The sequence below is a fragment of the Vicia villosa genome, linkage group LG1, assembly GCF_029867415.1.
Source record: "Vicia villosa cultivar HV-30 ecotype Madison, WI linkage group LG1, Vvil1.0, whole genome shotgun sequence".
In the NCBI taxonomy this organism is placed as follows: domain Eukaryota; kingdom Viridiplantae; phylum Streptophyta; class Magnoliopsida; order Fabales; family Fabaceae; genus Vicia; species Vicia villosa.
Genome location: NC_081180.1, coordinates 186,615,404 through 186,636,788, shown reverse-complemented (window position 1 = coordinate 186,636,788; position 21,385 = coordinate 186,615,404).

Genomic DNA, 21,385 nt, shown 5'->3' with positions numbered 1-21,385 from the left:
TTGAATACTGGAAAGATAAACTTGAAAGTTACTTTCTTGGCCTAGATGGTGACTTATGGGATCTTTTGGTGGATGGTTACAAACATCCAGTGAACGCTACTGGCGTAAGGCTTACAAGACAAGAAATGAATGATGATCAAAAGAAGCTTTTCAAAAATCATCATAAATGTAGGACTGTTTTGCTGAATGCTATCTCTCATGCTGAGTATGAGAGATATCTAACAGGGAAACTGCCTATGATATATATGAGTCATTGAAAATGACCCATGAAGGAAATGCTCAAGTCAAGGAGACCAAAGCTCTTGCTCTAATCCAGAAATATGAAGCCTTCAAGATGGAGGACGATGAAGATATTGAGAAAATGTTCTCAAGATTTCAAACGCTAACTGCTGGATTAAGAGTTCTGGACAAAGGCTACACCAAGGCTGATCATGTAAAGAAGATCATCAGAAGCTTACCCAAAAGATGGGGTCCAATGGTGACTGCATTCAAGATTGCAAAGAATCTGAATGAGGTTTCTTTGGAAGAGCTAATCAGTACCTTGAGAAGCCATGAGATAGAGCTGGATGCAAATGAGCCTCAGAAGAAAGGTAAGTCTATTGCATTAAAAACTAATATTAAAAAATGCACTAACGCTTTTCAGGCTGAAGAAGTAGATTCTGAGGAATCAGAATCAGAAGAAGAAAATGAACTGTCCATGATCTCCAGAAGGGTAAACCAACTCTGGAAGAGCAAGCAAAGGAAGTTCAAAAGCTTTAGAAGTTCAAAGAAGTTTGAACAAGGAGAATCTTCTGGTGGCCGAAGATCTGACAAGAAGAAGGTCGTCTGCTATGAGTGCAATGAGCCTGGACACTTCAAGAATGAATGTCCAAAACTTCAGAAGGAGAATCCCAAGAAGAAGTTTCATAAGAAGAAAGGTCTTATGGCAACATGGGATGATTCTGAATCAGAATCAGAATCAGACTCTGAAGGAGAGCAAGCAAATCTTGCACTGATGGCCACAGTAGATGATGGATCAGAATCTACATCAGAATCAAATTTTGAAGAGGTATTTTCTGAACTATCTAGAGAAGAGTTAGTTTCCAGTTTAACAGAACTTCTGGAACTCAAGGCTCATCTTAGTATCAAATACAAAAAGCTGAAGAAGCAATTTGAATTTGAAACTAAGAAGCTGGAAGTGGAAAATTCTGAACTGAAGGAAAAAGTTTTAAAATTATCCAAAGATATTGGATCTTCTTCTGAATTAGAAAAATCCATTCCTAGCCTCAATCATATTCTGAAAGAATATGACTCGAGCTTCAGAAAGTTCCTATCTAGAAGTATTGGCAGAAGTCATCTTGCTTCTATGATATATGGTGTTTCTAGAAACAAAAGGTTTGGTTTTGGCTATGAGGGTGATACCTCACATAAATTTGAACCTGTGGATGATTTGAAAATCACATACAAGCCATTGTATGATCAGTTCAAATATGGCCACTCACCTGATATCAAGCTCACATCACATGCACAGAGTTTTAACACAACACACACCAAGAAGCATGTGACACAACCTAAAAGATATCATGCTCACAAACCCAAAGAATATCATGCTGTTCCTCCTATTAATTATAATGCTAAACCCAAGTTCAATCAGAACTTGAGGAAAACTAACAAGAAAGGACCCAAGAAATTGTGGGTACCTAAGGAGAAGATAATTTCTATTGCAGATATCCTTAGCATCAAAGAAGACAAAGCACAAAATGTCATGGTACCTGGACTCTGGGTGCTCGCGACACATGACGGGAAGAAGGTCTATGTTCCAAGACATGGTGCTTAAGTCTGGTGGAGAAGTCAAGTTTGGAGGAGATCAGAAGGGCAAGATTATCGGCTCTGGAACCATAAGTATTGGTAACTCTCCTTCCATAACTAATGTACTTCTTGTAGAAGGATTAGCGCATAACTTATTGTCCATAAGTCAATTAAGTGACAATGGTTATGACATAATCTTCAATCAAAAGTCTTGCAAGGCTGTAAGTCAGAAGGATGGCTCAATCCTATTTACAGGCAAGAGAAAGGACAACATTTATAAGATTGATCTTTCTGATCTTGAGAAGCAGAAGGTGACTTGTCTTATGTCTGTTTCTGAAGAGCAATGGGTCTGGCACAGAAGATTAGGACATGCTAGTTTGAGAAAAATTTCTCAGATTAAAAAACTAAATCTGGTCAGAGGACTCACAAATCTGAAATACAAATCAGATGCTCTTTGTGAAGCATGTCAGAAGGGCAAGTTCTCTAGACCTGAATTCAAATCTAAGAATGTTGTCTCTTCCTCAAGGCCGTTAGAACTTCTGCACATTGATCTGTTTGGACCAGTCAAAACAGCATCTGTCAGAGGGAAGAAATATGGATTAGTCATCGTAGATGATTATAGCCGCTGGACATGGGTAAAGTTCTTAAAACACAAGGATGAGTCTCATTCAGTGTTCTTTGAATTCTGCACTCAGATCCAATCTGAGAAGGAGTGCAAAATCATAAAGGTCAGAAGTGATCATGGTGGTGAATTTGAGAACAGATTCTTTGAGGAGTTCTTCAAAGAAAATGGTAGTGCCCATGATTTCTCTTGCCCTAGAACTCCACAGCAAAATGGAGTTGTAGAGCGAAAGAATAGGACTCTGCAAGAAATGGCCAGAACCATGATCAATGAGACCAATATGGATAAGCACTTCTGGGCAGAAGCAATAAACACTGCATGTTATATTCAGAATAGAATCTCTATAAGACCTATTCTAAATAAAACTCCTTATGAATTGTGGAAAAACAGAAAGCCCAACATTTCATATTTTCATCCTTTTGGATGTGTGTGTTTTATTCTGAATACTAAAGATCATCTTGGTAAGTTTGATTCTAAGGCACAAAAATGTTTTCTTCTTGGATATTCTGAACGCTCTAAAGGCTACAGAGTATACAATACTGAAACATTGGTTGTAGAAGAATCAATCAATATCAGATTTGATGATAAGCTTGGTCTTGAAAAGCCAAAGCAGTTTGAGAATTTTGCAGATATAGATATTGACATATCAGAAGCTGTAGAACCAAGAAGCAAAGCTCCAGAAGATGAAAGTCTCAGAAGCAAAGAATCAGAAGATCAAGTTGCTCCATCTTTAGAGAATCTCAGAATTTCTGAAGAGCCAACAGTCAGAAGATCTTCTAGACTCACCTCAGCTCACTCAGAAGATGTGATCCTTGGAAAGAAAGATGATCCTATCAGAACAAGAACATTCCTTAAGAACAATGCAGAATGTCAATTAGGTCTTGTTTCTTTGATCGAGCCAACTTCTGTTGATCAAGCTCTAGAAGATCCAGACTGGATAATTGCCATGCAAGAAGAACTAAATCAGTTTACAAGGAATGATGTATGAGATTTGGTTCCTAGACCAAAAGGATTCAACATCATTGGTACAAAGTGGGTGTTCAGAAACAAGCTTAGTGAAAAGGGAGAAGTGGTAAGAAACAAAGCCAGACAGGTGGCTCAGGGATATAGTCAGCAAGAAGGGATTGACTATACAGAAACCTTTGCACCAGTGGCCAGGTTAGAATCTATTCGCTTATTAATTTCTTTTGCCACTCAGCACAACATCACTCTGTATCAGATGGATTTTAAGAGTGCCTTCTTAAATGGTTATATAGATGAGGAAGTCTATGTCCACCAACCTCCTGGTTTTGAAGACTTTAAGTCTCCAGAACATGTTTTCAAACTTAAGAAATCATTGTATGGATTGAAGCATGCTCCCAGAGCTTGGTATGAAAGATTAAGTTCTTTCCTTCTGGACAATGGTTTCACTAGAGGACAAGTGGACACAACTCTTTTCTGTAAAACGTCTAAGAAGGACATTTTAATTTGTCAAATTTATGTTGATGATATTATCTTTGGAACATCTAATGCTTCACTTGGAATGGAGTTTGCTAAGTCTATGCAGGCTGAATTTGAAATAAGTATGATGGGTGAACTCAAGTACTTTCTTGGGATTCAAATCAACCAAACTTCTGATGGAACTTATGTACATCAAACGAAGTATGTGAAAGAACTTCTGAAGAAGTTTAATCTTTCTGAAATCAAAGAAGCCAAAACTCCTATGCATCCAACGTGTGTTCTAGGTAAGGATGAGGTAAGTAAGAAGGTAGATCAGAAGCTGTACAGAGGTATGATTGGATCTCTTCTATATTTAACTGCTTCTAGACCTGACATTCTATTCAGTGTTTGTTTGTGTGCTAGATTCCGATCAGATCCTAGAGAATCTCACTTAACTGCTGTTAAAAGAATTCCGAGGTATCTGAAAGGTACTACTAATGTTGGTTTAGTCTACAGAAGATCTAAAGAATACAACTTAGTAGGATTCTGTGATGCTGACTATGCTGGAGATAGAGTTGAAAGGAAGAGTACTTCTGGAAGTTGTCAATTTCTTGGAAGTCATTTGATCTCCTGGTACAGCAAGAAGCAAGCTACCATAGCCCTATCAACAACAGAAGCAGAATATGTTGCTGCTGCTGGGTGTAGCACACAAATGCTCTAGATGAAGAGTCAGCTAGAAGATTATCAGATATATGAGAGTAAGATTTCTATTTTCTGTGATAATACTTCTGCTATATGTTAATCTAAGAATCCTATCTTACATTCCAAAGCTAAACATATTGAGATTAAACATCATTTTATGAGGGACTATGTTCAGAAGGGTGTTCTCTCTTTGAACTTTGTGGATACAGACCATCAATGGGCTGATATCTTTACAAAACCCCTTGCTGAAGATAGGTTTAAGTTCATTCTGAAAAATATCAGTATGGATTTATGCCCAGAATGAGAAGATGAGAAGATCTTATGTATGGGTATCTTCTGAAATGCGTTAGGATTGTATGTTCATAAGAAGTTCTGATAATGATCATTTAGAAGTTCTGATTCTATTATTACTAACGTTTCATTATCTAAGTTGATTCAGAAGCTCTTTTAAAGCAAAACAGCTGTCACCAGTCTTTCCTGAAAAATGAACACGTGTTCACTATTTTTGGACAAGCATGCGTGCAGTTGAGGAGACGCCGCCCTAGGTAACTGTGCAAATCAGTTCATTTTGTCACTTTATCTCTCCTAACGTCATTTCTCATTAAATGCATATTAATGTCCTGTTTTTCTGTAATCATTTCCTTTTATTTTTTATTTTATTTTCTTTTATTCAAACCGTTTAAATAAACCGCTTCACTTTCATTTCATCTTTTTCGCTCTCTTTCTCTATTCTCGTGTCTCTCTCTCTTTGCATTTCTCTCTTAAACCCTAGCTTTGATCTGTAACCAAGCAAATCATCATGCATTCTTCATCAAGCTCCTCTGGCCCAGCAGAAAAACTCACTTCCACTCAAATACTCCTAAGAAAGCATGGGTATGCTCCGTTGAAGACATGCACTATACCCACTGAAGATTTGGAAGTTCTGTGTGAGTCCGCTGTGGACTTTGAAAACCTAAGAGCAAATGGTTTTCAACCTGATGCAAGGATCTTAGAACAAGGATGGTCAAACTATCTTGATAGATTGTTGGACCAATTTATCCTGACCTGGTGAAGGACTTCTGGGTTCATGCAACGGTTACTCCAACTACAATCATCTCCTTCGTGTTAGGGCATGAAGTTGTAGTTACTGAAAAGTTGATAAGGAAGTTATACAACCTGGAGGATGAAGAAGGTTGCACTGGTCCTCTTCCTGGAAGAGTTAACTGGTTTCAGGTTGAACATCAAATCTCTCATGCTATCGGGATTGAATCTCATAAAACTGGGACTTTGAGGGCGTTTTATCAGGTGTGGGCTGAAATTATTCTGGGTTCTCTTCATCACAGAAAGAAGTTATTCTCCTCCTCCGCCTACATCAGTCCTGATCACAAATACACTATCTTCTGCATTGGAAAAAGATTGGAACTCAACATTTCTCACATTCTGTTTGAGAATCTGAAGACATCTATTGTAGAGTCTAGAGATGAAGAACCTGTGAAGTGTCCTCACATTCCAAGAAATACTATTCCTTATGCCAGAATGATCTCTGATATTATGATAGAGGGAAATTTGTTGGATTCTATAAGGACCACTGGAGCGTCCCAATTCCTTGGAATTGTTCAAGGTCCTATCTTCAATGGTGTTGATCTGTTCAGACTTGATCTCATCAGGAATGTAACTTCTGTTGGTACAAGCTTCCCAGACATTCTGTCAAGAAGAGTTCCTGTTGAAGGCTTTGCCACTATGTTTCATTTAGAACTTCACAAGGCTGTAAAGCATTACTTGGAAGCTTTTGTTAAAACTCAATCTGCCGTTGATCCTGCGTGGATTCGTGGTAGAGTGCTTCATTCTCTTGCTGATCTTCAGAAGAAGGATCAGAGGAAGCAAGAAGCAAAGCTGAAGAAAATGGCTGCAGAAGAAGCTGCTAAAGAAGCTAAGAGGCAGTAGGTCACTTATGATCCTCTTAAAGTGGATTCGTTCCGTGCTATAAGAACTGGTAACTTCTTCAGGCAGGTATATCAACCACCTCCTTCTGAACCTCAAACTTCTACCCAACCGCCTCCTTTTGAACCACAAAACAACTTCACCATACCAAATCCACCTCCACCATCTCTATCTACACCTGTCTTGAACCCTACACCACTAAATATCCATCCCCTAACTCCTTCTGATATGCCATCATCATCAATCCCCATCATAAATATGCCATCCTCATCAACTCCCATAACAGATATTCCTTCCTCCTCAATCATCCCCACAGATATCCCATCTTCTTCAACCACTGTACCTCCACCTCCTCTATCCCATCCCCTAGCTACCAGAAAATGCAACCTATACTACCTTCTCTACCCTGACTACAAATTCACTTTCAACCCACCTGAACCTGAACCCCGTATCTACCTGGAGATGTTCAGAAATGAAGTGATCAGCAGGCTGGACCTTTTGAAGGATGATTCCTTCCATGGTCTTGATGATGTTTCCACCAGAAACCTCTGGAGAAGATTTCGCCAGGATTTTCAAGTGGGTGCTATGGCTGTTCAGAAGAGACTAGTAGCTGCTGCTCCTGGCTATGCTGGTTATCTTCATGAGGGTGATAATGGTATATACCATCATCCCATCAGAAACAGGAGAGTTCTTGAGGAGAAGCAGTTTGTTGATGAACTTGAGGAAGCAAAACTTGCTGCAGCAATGGAAGCTAACCCTTGCAGGGAGATTGTGGTCTGGAGACCTCAGTATCCAGTTCTGATTGGAGACTTCAAGTTCTTGTTTGACTTGCTGAGGGAAAATCCTTCTGAGGAAGACCCAAACTTGGTCATTCTGGAAGTTGTTGACCCACCAGAAGTTGAGGGTCCTTATGCTCCAAGGAATCTAGCTGCCATTCTTCAGGCTCTTGAGAATGGAGATTCTGAGGTGCCTGCTGCAGAGTATGGAGATGCTTCTATGGAAGAAGCAGATGCTGAAGATCATCCTGCTGACAGTATTCCTGTTGAGGAAAATCAAGGTGATGATCTGATTATGGAAGCTGCGGTTCAGAATGCTATCCCTCTGGACAGAAGTTGTGAAGCTTCTTCTGATGAACCTTCTCGTCTCGCAAGGACTCTGGAAGTTATTCAGAAGAACCAGGCTGAGCTATCTTTTCGCATGGATGAGCAACGCACGATCAATGCTGAATTCCGCACCTTCATGGAGAGGCAGACTGAGAGCAACAATGGGGTTCATGACATGCTGGCCAAGATCATGTCCAAGCTAGGGTCATCTTAGTCTTTGAGTCTTAGTTGTTTTCCTTGTTTGATGCATCTGTTTTCCTAGCATCCCTCTTGTACTTCTGTTAATTTCTCCTGGCTATCAATGAAAATTATCTTTTCTTCTCTCATATTGTTTGTCTTGTTTTTCATCTGAATCTTTTATGTTTTTGATGTTATGACAAAGAGGGGGAGAAAAATGTGATAAATGATCTGATTTATTTATCAGTTGCTGGGAGAAAGGCTCCACATTTCTAACAGAACTTGCAAAGTTCTATGTCTTTGAGTGTCTTGCAGGAATTGAAGATCCTCTTTAAAGCTCAACATGAGAAGTAGAGACATGGGGAAAAGCAATTCTGTATAGAAACAAGCTCATGGAAATTGAAGCAAGCTGAGTGCTACAAGGCTTCAAGATCAGAAGCAAGAAGGAAGAATGTTCTGATATTCTGATGATAGAATATGCTCTAACGCATTCCTATTCCTTATATGCTCTGATGCATGTTTTTTAGTTATAAAATATGCTCTGTAACATTACTGTTGTTTGCTCTGATACATATTATATGTTTTGATACATATTTTATGTTCTGATTCATTCATGCTGACTTTTGTCGTTTAGCTTGTTCTGCAACATTTCAGGATGTAGAGATACTCTGATAATGCTCTGGTACATTCAACAATGCTCTGATATAATCTAGCATGAAATGATTCAAGAAGAAATTCAAGCTCTGAAGCTGTCCAATGGAAGCAAGAATCAGAAGCTGAATGTTCTGAAGATCGAAGAAATTCAAGTTTTGAAGCTGTCCTATGGAAGCAAGAATCAGAAGTTGTGAATGTTCTGAAGATCTAAGCATATGTGATCGTCTCAACTGAAATGGAAAATACTAAGGGAAGTCCTTTATTTATAAATTCCTTCCAGTATTTAATTCAGGGGGAGATTATTTATCTTAGGGGGAGATTGTTAATCTCAGGGGGAGACATATTCACACACTATGTTTATATGCTTATGCTATAGCTGTGTAATTGTCTTTAGCCGTCTGATATTCTGATCGCAAATTCATATCATTTATGTATGTTTTTGTCATCATCAAAAAGGGGGAGATTGTTAGAACAAGATTTGTTCTGATCAATATTCTTAGTTTTGATGATAACAAGCATATGAATTTTGTATGAGATAATGTGGTACTCTAATACTATGCAATTTCCATTTCAGGAATTATATAAAGAGTATGCACAAAATCAGCGCAAGAAGCACTGACTCAGAAGGTTCAGCATGCAACATCAGAACATGGTCTGGCAAGACATCAGAAAATGGTCAAGCAGAATCAGAACATGGGTCTATGGAAGCATCAGAAGAACTTGAGATCAGAAGCAGAAGCACTAAAGTTCTCATGGTATCACGCTCAGAAGTACTTCAAGGTCAGAAGACAAGAAGATGCTCTGCACCAAGCTGTTTGACTCTGATGATATTCAAACGTTGTTACACAAACATCATATCAGAAGCAAGTACTAGACTGCCAGGCTACTCTGACTGACAAAAGGAACGTTAGAAGCTATTAAAGGCAACGTTAGTAGACACAACGAAAACAAGGCTCGAGGTAGTTGACAAAAGAGTGAAACATTAAATGCAATGCTGTACGGAATACGCAAAGCATTAAATGCTCCCAACGGTCATCTTCTCAAGTGCCTATAAATATGAAGTTCTGATGAGAAGCAAGGTTACAACTTACGAATTACAATCTCTGAAACAACTTGCAGAAAGGCTGTAAAATTCAAAAGCTCTCAAACTTCATCATCAAACTCACTACATTGCTGTTGTAATATCGTAGTGAGATTTAAGCTTAAACTTAAGAGAAAATCACAGTTGTAATAATAGCTTTATAAGAAGCAGTGTAGCTCTTAGAATTTATTTACATTAAGTTGTAAGAACTAGAGTGATCAGATTGTTGATCAGTATACTCTAGAAAGTCTTAGAAGGTATCTAAGCAGATTGTTCCTAGAGTGATCAGGTTGTGATCATTATACTCTAGAAGACTTAGCAGTTGGCTAAGTGGAAAACCATTGTAATCTCATGTGATTAGTGGATTAAATCCTCAGGTGAGGTAAATCACTCTAAGGGGGTGGACTGGAGTAGTTTAGTTAACAACGAACTAGGATAAAAATCATTGTGCAAATAGTTTTTATCTTACAAGTTTTAAAGCTACACTTATTCACCCCCCCTTTCTAAGTGTTTTTCTATCCTTCAATTTATTCATCAAATAGAGTACAAAAAACATGAACACGAGAAAACTGCATCATATTTCCTGGTTAAAACGCGGAAACTCCTCCGAATTATGTACTGAAGATAATCTTCATCCCACTCAGATTCGGAATCGTGCCCATGAGCGGAACCCTCCTACTTCAAAGACTTCGACCGGGTCGCCATGGTATGACCCTCGTTCGACACGTGGGGAGCTTTAGAGGGACCTCTTTTCTTCTCCATTGGAGGAGGAGGACCAGACACCTTGGAAACCTTTTTGCGTTCAGAATGATCCATTGGGGTAAGAAAAACAAAAGTAAGAAGCAAGAAAATGCCATTTCCTCCTTTTATAGATGAAAAAGAAAGCCGAAATAGGAAATATCGAAGGGGAACTTAATGCCTGGAAACATGAGCAGCAACAAACGCGTATACCCATGCATTGAAAAAATAAAAGGAATAATCTTTGGGGAAACAGCGCGGGTTGTCAGTCACCCCCACTTCCCGATAAAAATAGCAAATTAAACGGATAAAAACACTCCAAGATTAACAAGCAAAAGCTTGCAAATATTAAAACGGCCCACAACCCAAAAGTTGTGTCCGCCGTTGGACCACAGTGGCCAGGCCGGTAATTATCATTTATAAAAAAAAGAGGGGCATGCCCCCTGAACAAAAAATCCAAAAGGCACGCAGGCCAAATTTTTAAACACACAAAAAAAGAAATACAACCAAAGTCCACACCTTCAAACAACTTCATCCATAGGCACGCCATATTCCCCTGCCTGGCAAACTCTTCGGCGCCGCTCCCTTCTCCAAGACCGGGAGACACCACCTTACCCTCCTCGATCTGATGGAAAGGCCCGGTACCTTCGGTCACCAACTCCATCCCCAGATTCTTCAATCTTAACTGGGCCACGGTGGAGTCATAAGTGTCCTGAGCAGTAGCCACACAGTCGTCACCCAGAACACGAGTATAGTTGACCAGATCCGTCCGGGTCAGAAGGGTCTTCTCCTCGTGTGTCTCATCTTCCGCAGGGGCCATGGATCGTTGGAGGGCCACTTCCTTCACCGCCGAAGACGATGCCAACCCATACGTTGGAGGGCCACCACTTCTTCATGGTTCTTCTCTAAGGAAGCTACATTTCTCTTGTAGTCTTCAGCAATCTTTTGCAGCATTTCGGCCGATTGGGGAGCAGGCTTGGCATACAAAACGGCCAGTTCTAGGATCCTCATGACTGCAGCAACATCTTGGAGCAAGATCCTCTACCAGACAGCTCTGCCGCGTCGTCTTGAGTCAGATCCACAGCCTCCACTCGCTGTCGATTGTTCCACACCAAAGCTTCCGAATTCGGTTCCTGACGAGGAGGGGAAGATTGGACAATGGCAGGCACCAGTGGATTCTGTTGGTCTACATCCGAAATAGGAGATGCCAAACCGTCTAGGGAGGACGAAGAAGTACCAAACCCCGCGCCCTGAGTGGGCTGCACATTAGATAAACGGCTGTCAGCACCCTATTTCCCATCTTAGCCTTGCTCATAGCATGCATGCGGGCTGAAAATTCTAGTAACTCACGCTGGATGTCTTACCAGATGTTATGGCATCCACAATTACACAACATAAAATGTTAAAACAAAAACGCATAAAACAATAAAGAACACACGGTTCAAACAACCTACTCTGGGGGCTACCAAGCCAGGGAGGGAATCCAATATAAGAAGAATTAATTCGGAGTTAAACTCCCCCGTTTACAACTCCTCACTTAAAACCTACCCAATGAATTTCCAGTCTATTCCTAGACTTGAGTATGCCCACTCACTCCCCCTCAATCACAGTAGTGATTACAAATAAACATTACACAAATTCAGAGAGAAGACATACTTCAAAAACACACCTTGATCTGCTTAAAAGCTTCAATCAAGAGACACACACTCGTGCTTAAAAGCTTAGAGTGACAATTAACAAACACAACCTATTCCAACGCAATCATTAAAGAAAATTGCTTTGAGTACAAGAGACAGCTACAGAACTATGGTTCTTCACAATTAACAAATACTCTCTCTGCATTCCAAATTAGAATTGCAGTTTTCTTATATGCAGCTCTTGGGCCTTGGGCCTTTTTAGAAATAAATTAGGGTTAACCAAGTTAACCTAATTTACACGCCATCTGGTTGTTACAGTATATGCTGTCAGCGAAATCTTCTGGACAAAATATTCAATACACAATAAAAGATTTTCTAAATTGTAGATTGAGAGAAATCAGGAAACAAATTTAATAAAATATAACAGCTCCTGCTGTCAAACAAGGATGTCATGACATCGGTCATGACATTCACTAACAGAACCTGTATTAGCCTAACCCATATGCAACCTACATAGCTCAATATAAAACATGTCATGACATCAGTCAAGACATTAAACTCTCAGGTATGTTTTACCATAAATGCAGCAAACATGAAAAACATCTACACGGACCCTATCCTGCCGGGTAGCCATCGATCCTGCGAGAACAAATAAACAAGGGAATGGTCAGCAAAAATAAAAAACAATGATGAAAGACTGACACTCAACAGCATAAAACATGAACGGGGCAGGACATATACCCAAAAGGGCCGTAACGTCCTCCACCGAACCACATTCAACTAACTCCTTGACACTGATATAACGGGGCTCCATCACTGGCTCCCTGTCTTCGTCAATAACTAGTTTCCCTGCCCGATCAACCTTCTGGGCTAAGGGGAAACCATGCACAAAATCGCTCAAAATTTTAAAATCACTATGACCATCCTCGTCCAAGCTCCCTAATCGAGTTACAAATTGGTCGTTGGAAAACTCAAAATGATCGAGGGACTAATGAAACCTAAACTTCGGCCTCCTCTCCATCCTCGGATCACTAAGCTCATTCCTTATTGGGCGTCCCTGGGGATCCAACATCGGCACCCTGTTGAACACCGAATTCTGGGCCGCCTCTAATTGTGGTCACAGGAGGAACCAACGCGTTTTAAAATGCTTAAGGGAATCGTAGAAAGGTTTGAAGAGATTCTTTGACAGCTTTAAGGAGACCCAGGCCCACCGACCATGCTCCACCTTCCTCTGCACTATGAAACAGTAAAAGAGCAGCGACACCGTAGCTCCGATATGGAGATATTGACATGTGAGCTCAAATGTCCGGATGAAAGCGATCGAGTTGGGATGGAGTTGACTGGGCGCCACCTCTAGATGATTGAAAAAAGAAACCTGAAAGTTAGTAAAAGGCATCCGAATACCCATGTCCCGAAAGAGCATTTCGTACATAGGAATCAAGTCGGGAGTATAAGCGTCGCACACCCGTTCGTCTTCGGCGGGCACAGACACGACCCAATTGTTCCTCGACAAATCCCCCGTTAGATCCACGTGCCCGCCAACGACATTATGAACATCAGAGGTGTCAAAGGAAAAATAGATCTTCGTGTTTAAAACTTTGGCCATCGCCCATTCATCCACGGAAGGCCTTTCCCAGGCAGCAGGAGAAGCCAAGGACGATGCTGAACAAGAAGTGGGCGCTCGATTGTGTCCGGAGTCGGCCATGGTCACCTGAAAAACAGAGGAAACAAATGAATTCTACACTCAAATCAAATCCACCCTTCTACCACTAGTCAAGTGAAAGGGCGTAAAACAACCGAGGGCAGAAGAGCCCCGGGCACGCCCTTACTCGAAAAGCCAACCACCGCAAGAAATGCCAAAAATTTAGGCGATATACGAAACCCCACCAAAAGACGATGGGTTTAAGAACAAAAAACAAACTCCGATGGCTATCTAAAAATAAACTTAGGCCTCTAAACGCCACCTCCTAAAAACCCATACTCATCAACTGCAAGAAATCGATAATCCACCACCGTGAACCACCAACATTTCACCGGAAATATTACTAACCTACCCACATGCATCTATAAAGCTACAAGTTTAGTGAAACGAAAAGAGATAGTAGAAGAAGAAACAAGGAATCACACTTACGGTCGGTAATCTGGGAAGGTTGAAGGATAAAAGCTGGAAACACCTACGGCGGGGGAGATGACGGAGCAAGAAGGTTTAAGTGGGGAATAGTAGCAATTCAGAAAATGCAAAAATTCAAAATAAAAGGGGGCTCGAAGTATTTATAAGAAATGGGAGGCCCCACGTGACACGCATGCCTGAAGGGACAGGGCCATCATTAAACCCTAAACCCTAGCCTCTAGGGTATCCGTCATAATTATGCATTACATGCTACATAAAACTCGAGGTTGTCACTCGCATGTTACCCCTTCACCTAATCAACTGTTCCACTTCACCCAAACGACTATACCGTCCCCTGTCTAAGTGCCCCGCCAACCGGGCAGCCCCTCTCGACCCGGCCGAAGATTGCACATTCTTCCGAGCAGCCTCAAACATGCGCCAACTATAACCTTAAGTCGTCACTTCCTCGCCCAGAAGCAACGACTTGTGGGGCTCCTGTTCTGGACTGGACCAATCACTCTAATTGGCCCGATCCACCACTTTGGCCCAATAAACATTGGCCCATCGCATGCTTCCCTCAAGCGACGACACCCCCCTCTATCGAGCAAAACTGGCTGACAACCGAGCACGCGGGTATTGCGTGCTCCAAACCGACTTGCTCCTCTGAGCCGGCCCGTCAAGACCTAATCTAACGGTCTCCTATATTCTGAACCACAAATAGCACTCAAGCCCATGAAAATAGGGGATCCATTCCTAGGAGACTATTATAAATAGCCCTCTACGTCTAGATGGAAAGATAATTCATTTTTTCTCACCTAAATCTCATACTTTTGGTTGTACCTCTTTGTTCATTCACTTACTTTGGAATCGGAGTGCGTTGCAGGTACAACCCCATTTTTTCTCTCAACCATCACCGAAGATCAAGTCTACCGTTGTTGGCCACCTATTCAACCGGAAAGAATAATATACAACCATTAAAATTGATGTAGAAGATAATAATTTGAAAAATTAAATTATTCTTGAAAAATAACATAAACAAACCATTGTTTTTCAAATTCCCTGCATCTCCTAATTCATTTCCTAACATTTAATACATCGAATTTGGTACAATGCCCCGAGTTCTTAAAAGCAACAGTTCATTCCAGTTTATTTTGCAAAGCATCAATATGTTGACTAATTCGGATTCAACATCTTCGCTTTCATCATCATCATCATTTTAATCGATGATAAAGATTATCATGATGACAAGGAAGAAGATGATTCGTTCTAAAAAATTATGATGTTTTGCAATTTAAATTAAAAGTGTATGAATCGTTATTTTGAAGCATTTGGGGCAATAAACTAAGTTCTACGTGTTAAAGAGCAATAGATGAATTACGAGATGCATGCAATTTGAAAAAGATTGAATGATCTAAGTTGGTTTTCAAATACAACTTAATTTTCATATTATTTTTTCCAAGTCACTTTAAATGAATGCATTTTAGTGAAGGATTAGAATCTACATGAAATCTACAAACATTATAATGAATTGAACAACATACATCAACATTTAACAACAAAACATCAATAACATGCCTTTTATTGAAAAAATTCGTGGAATGATCTGAAGTTTATCTACATTGTGTTGCTATGAAGAAAAAACATAAGGCATATGAAGCTTCCAAAATAGCTTCATATTTTTTATATTGTCTCTCCATAGAAACACAAACTATTTATGAACCACACCGATAGTATGTACTTTCTTGAACCATATTTCGAAATATAAACAACTTTCAAAATGCTAACCTATTTTGAAAATATAAACTAGCATTAACAACATCTTAACATGAACATAAACAAAACCCAAAAGAGATGTAAATCATGCCAAATCAGCTACGTGGAGAATTGTTACATGACATTTTGTTTTATCTGCATGTCATCTAATATTATTGGGATCCTTTACATTAGTAAATAATTTCTTGAACCTTGGAATTATTGGTAGGTACCATAACAATTTGGCAAGAGGATGTTAGAACAAGATTTGTTATGATCAATATTCTATGTTTTGATGATAACATTATATATGAATTTTGTATAAGACAATGTGGTACTCTAATCCTTTGCATTTTCCATTTCAGGAAATATATAAAGAGTATGCACAAATCAGCGCTCAGAAGCACTGACTCAGAAGGTTCTGGATGGCTACATCAGAACATGCTCTGGCAAGACATCAGAAGATGGTCAGGCAGAATCAAAACATGAACTATGAAGCATCAGAAGAACATGAAGTTAGAAGCAGAAGCACTGGAGTTCTGAATGGTATCACGCTCAAGCTCTTCAAATTCAGAAGACAAGAAGATGCTCTGCACCAAGCTGATTGACTCTGATATTCAAACGTTGTTATCTACAAATCTGAGTTCTGAAGCAAGTACAAGATGACAGGCTATTAAGTCTAATCTCTGATTGACAAAAGGAACGTTAGAAGCTACAAAAGGCAAAGTCAGTAAAAGCAGGAAAAGCATGGCTCGAGGTAGTTGACAAAAGTGTGAAACATTAAATGCAAAGATGTACTATTCACGTAAAGCATTAAATGCAACCCAACGGTCATCTTCTCTCAATGCCTATATATATAGAAGTTCTGATCAGAAGCAGTAAGAGAACTCTTGCACAAAATACCAAAACGTTGTCAAAATCAAAGCTCACGAACTTCATCTTCAACCTCACAAACTCTTGTACTATTTAGTGAGTGTTAAACTTAGAACTTAAGAGAAATATCACTGTTGTGATTATAGCTTTATAAGAAGCAATCTATACTCTTGTAAACATTATTTTACATTGTTTGTAACAGGTTCCTAGAGTGATCAAGTTGTGATCAGTAGACTCTAGAAGACTTAGAAGTTTTCTAAGTGGTGATTTCCTAGAGTGATCAAGTTGTGATCTGTATACTCTAGAAGACTTAGAAGTTTTCTAAGTGGATAAACATTGTAATCAGTTGGATTAGTGGATTAAATCCTCAGTTGAGGTAAATCACTCTAAGGGGGTGGACTGGAGTAGTTTCGTTAACAACGAACCAGGATAAAAATAATTGTGTTCACTGTTTTTATCTTACAAGTTTTTAAAGTCACACTTATTCAACCCCCCCCCCCTTTCTAAGTGTTTTTCTATCCTTCAATTGGCATCAGAGCGCCGGTTCTAGGTGCAAGCAATTAACCGTGTTAGATAAAAGATTCAGGGAGAAAAACACAAAGTCAATATGGTTGAAACAACTACATCTACTCCTACACCTGAACAAAACAACAATGGTAATGGAAGCAGTAGCTTCAATGGCTATAATAGACCACCAGTCTTTGATGGTGAAATAAGAATGTTGTCTCTTCCTCTAGGCCGCTAGAACTTCTGCATATTGATCTGTTTGGCCCAGTCAAAACAGCATCTGTCAGAGGGAAGAAATATTGATTAGTCATCGTAGATGATTATAGCAGATGGACGTGGGTAAAGTTCTTGAAACACAAGGATGAGTCTCATACAGTGTTCTTTGACTTCCGCACTCAGATCCAATCTGAGAAAGAGTGTAAAATCATAAAGGTCAGAAGTGATCATGGTGGCGAATTTGAGAATAGATTCTTTGAGATTTATTTCAAAGAAAATGGTATTGCCCATGATTTCTCTTGCCCTAGAACTCCGCAGCAAAATGGAGTTGTAGAGCGAAAGAATAAGACTCTACAAGAAATGGCCAGAACCATGATCAATGAAACCAATATGACTCATATTCTTAATAGAATCTCTATAATATTGCATGTTATATTGCATGTTATAGTATTGCATAGGCAGAAGCAATTAACACTGCATGTTATATTCATAATAGAATCTCTATAAGACCTATTCTTAATAAGACTCCTTATGAATTGTGGAAGAACAGAAAGCCCAACATTTCTTATTTCCATCCATTTGGATGTATATGTTATATTCTGAACACTAAAGATCATCTGCATAAGTTTGATTCTAAGGCACATAAATGTTTCCTTCTTGGATATTCTGAACGCTCTTAAGGCTATAGAGTATACAATACTGAAACATTGGTTGTTGAAGAATAAATCAATATCATATTTGATGATAAGGTTGGTCTTGAAAAGCCAAAGCAGTTTGAGAATTTTGCAGATATAGAAATATCTAATTCAGACGCTGAAGAACCCAGAAGCAAAGTATCAGAAGATCAAGTTGCTGCTTCATTAGAAAATCTCAGAATTTCTGAACAGCCAACTATTAGAAGATCTTCTAGACTCAACTCTGCTCACTCAGAAGATGTTATCATTGGGAAGAAAGAAGATCCTATTAGAACAAGAGCATTCCTTAAGAACAATGCAGAATGTCATTTTGGTCTAGTATCTCTTATTGAGCCAACGTCTGTTGATCAAGCTCTGGAGGATGCTGACTGGATAATTTCCATGCAAGAAGAACTAAATCAGTTTACAAGGAATGATGTTTGGGATCTTGTTCCAAGACCAAAAGGATTTAACATCATTGGAACTAAGTGAGTTTTGAGAAACAAGCTAAGCGAAAAAGGAGAAGTTGTAAGAAACAAAGCCAGAATGGTTGCTCAGGGCAATAGTCAGCAAGAAGGTATTGACTATACTGAAACCTTTGTACCAGTGGCCAAGTTAGAATCTATTCACTTATTAATTTCTTTTGCCACTAAACATAACATCACTCTGTATCAGATGGATGTTAAGAGTGCCTTCTTAAATGGTTATATAGATGAGGAAGTTTATGTCCACCAACCTCCTGGTTTTGAAGACTCTAAGTCTCCAGAACATGTTTTCAAATTAAAGAAATCATTATATGGCCTGAAGCAAGCTCCCAGAGCTTGGTATGAAAGACTTAGTTCTTTCCTTCAGGATAATGGTTTCACAAGAGGAAAAGTGGATACTACTCTCTTTTGTAAAACCTTTAAAAAGGATATTTTAAATTGCCAAATTTATGTTGATGATATTATCTTTGAAACCTATAATGCTACACTTGGAAAGGAGTTTGCTAAGTCTATGCAGGTTGAGTTTGAAATGAGCATGATGGGAGAACTCAAGTATTTCCTTGGGATCCAGATCAATCAAACTTCTGAAGGAACTTATGTTCATAAGACCAAGTATGTGAAAGAACTTTTGAAGAAGTTTAATCTTTCAGAAAGCAAAGAAGCAAAAACTCCTATGCATCCAACGTGTGTTCTAGATCAGAAGCTCTACAGAGGTATGATTGGATCTCTTCTATATCTTACTGCTTCTAGACCTGATATTTTACTCAGTGTTTGTCTGTGTGCAAGATTCCAATTTGATCCTAGAGAAAATCACTTAACAACTGTTAAGAGAATTCTGAGGTATCTGAAAGGTACCACTAACGTTGGTTTAGTCTACAGAAGATCTAAAGAATACAACTTAGTAGGATTTTGTGATGCTGATTACGCTGGAGATAGAGTTGAAAGGAAAAGTACTTCTGGAAGTTGTCACTTTCTTGGAAGTCACTTGATCTCCTCGTACAGCAAGAAGCAAGCTACAATTTCCCTCTCTACAACAGAAGCAGAATATGTTGCTGCTGCTGGATGTAGTACACAGATGCTTTGGATGAAGAGTCAGCTAGAACATTATCAGATATATGAGAGTAACATTCCCATCTTCTGTGATAATACTTTTGCTATCTGTTTATCTAAGAATCCAATCTTACATTCCAAAGCTAAACATATTGAGATTAAACATCATTTCATTAGGGACAATGTTCAGAAGGGTGTTCTATCTTTAAACTTTATGGATACAGACCATCAATGGGCTGATATCTTTACAAAACCCCTTGCTGAAGATAGGTTTAAGTTCATTCTGAAGAATATTAGTATGGATTTAGGCCCAGAATGAAAGGACGAGAAGTTATGATATATGGATTAGATTTGAAATGATCAGTTTTTTTCCTTCTTATAAGAAGTTCTGATTGTTGATCAGTTAGATATTCTGATTCTGTTATTGATAACGTTTCATATGTTTAAGTTGATTCAGAATCTCTTTTAAAACAAAACAGATGTCACCAGCTATTCTAGAAGATGAACACGTGTTCACTCTAATTGGACAAGCATGCGTGCAGTTGATGAGACGCCGCCCTAGGTAATTGTGCAAATCATTTCAAATATCACGTTTTACCCTAACGTCATTCAACATTAAATGCATTTGATTTCTGCATTTCGTAACTGTTCATTCTCAGAATTTAATTGCATTTAGTTTTCAAATCTGTGTTTATTTAAATCGCCCTCATCACATCATTTTCTCTTTTCACGCATTCATTCTCTCTATTGTGTATGCATTTCTGCAACCTCTTTGCCCTTTTCTCATACCCTAAAAAGAAACCCAGAAATCTCTGTAAATTGTCAATGGATGCTTCTTCATCTCAAAATGTTGGTTCTTCGTCTCAACAACAACAACAACCACAACAAGAACAAGATCAACAACTCATTCCACAAATCACATGTTCGATTCCACGAGAGAAGTTAGAAGTTATTAGTGAACTGATGGTGGATGTTGATAATCTGGAACAACATCAAATTCATATCAAAGATAACCTGGTATTTCAAGGATGGGCATCTTTGTTTCTTGAATTCTGTGGACCAGTCTATCCAGACCTAGTGAAGGAGTTCTGGATTCATGCAACAGTTATACCTAAAGCCATTGTTTCGTTTGTTCATGGAAGATTCTTTCCCATCACTAAAAACACATTGAGAATGTTGTTTGATTTGATGAACGTTGAAGGTGAGACTGAAGCAACTGCAAGAACAAATTGGGATGCAGTCTACGCTGAAATCTTTACTGATGGAAAGAAATCAACTGAAGTAAAGAATCTGAAGGACATTTATAAGATATGGACCAAGATCCTTCAGGGTTGTTTCTATCACCGGAAATCAACAAGTTCTTCTAACTTCATAAGTAGCAACCAACAATACATTATGTATTACCTTGGTACTCAGAAGAAGGTGGATGTCCCTTACATCATTTTCAATCACATGTGGCATGCTGTAAAGGATTCAAGGGATGAGAGCAAATTGAAGAAGAAGAAGAGAAATGTTATTCCTTTTGGGAGGATTATTACCAATCTTCTGGTTCAAACCACGATGGTTGAACAACTGGAGAATGATGGAGTAATTAAGGATCTTCACACAATCTTTGGGAGTACTCTGAATGCTCTCACTTTGAGAAAAATGAACCTTTTTCAAGCTATTGATGCTGCTCCTCAAGCTATTCCAGGAGTTAGAAACAGAAGAGGTCCTATTCATGTTGAGTTTGAGATGTTCTTCCTAAATGAACGACCAGAAGTTAAGGATGTAGAGAAGAAGAAAAAGAAGAAAGATAAGAAGAAGAAAAAGAAAGAAGCTGAAAAGAAAGTTGTTGAGAAGGAGAAGAATGCAGAAGAAGAGGAGAAAACCGAGGA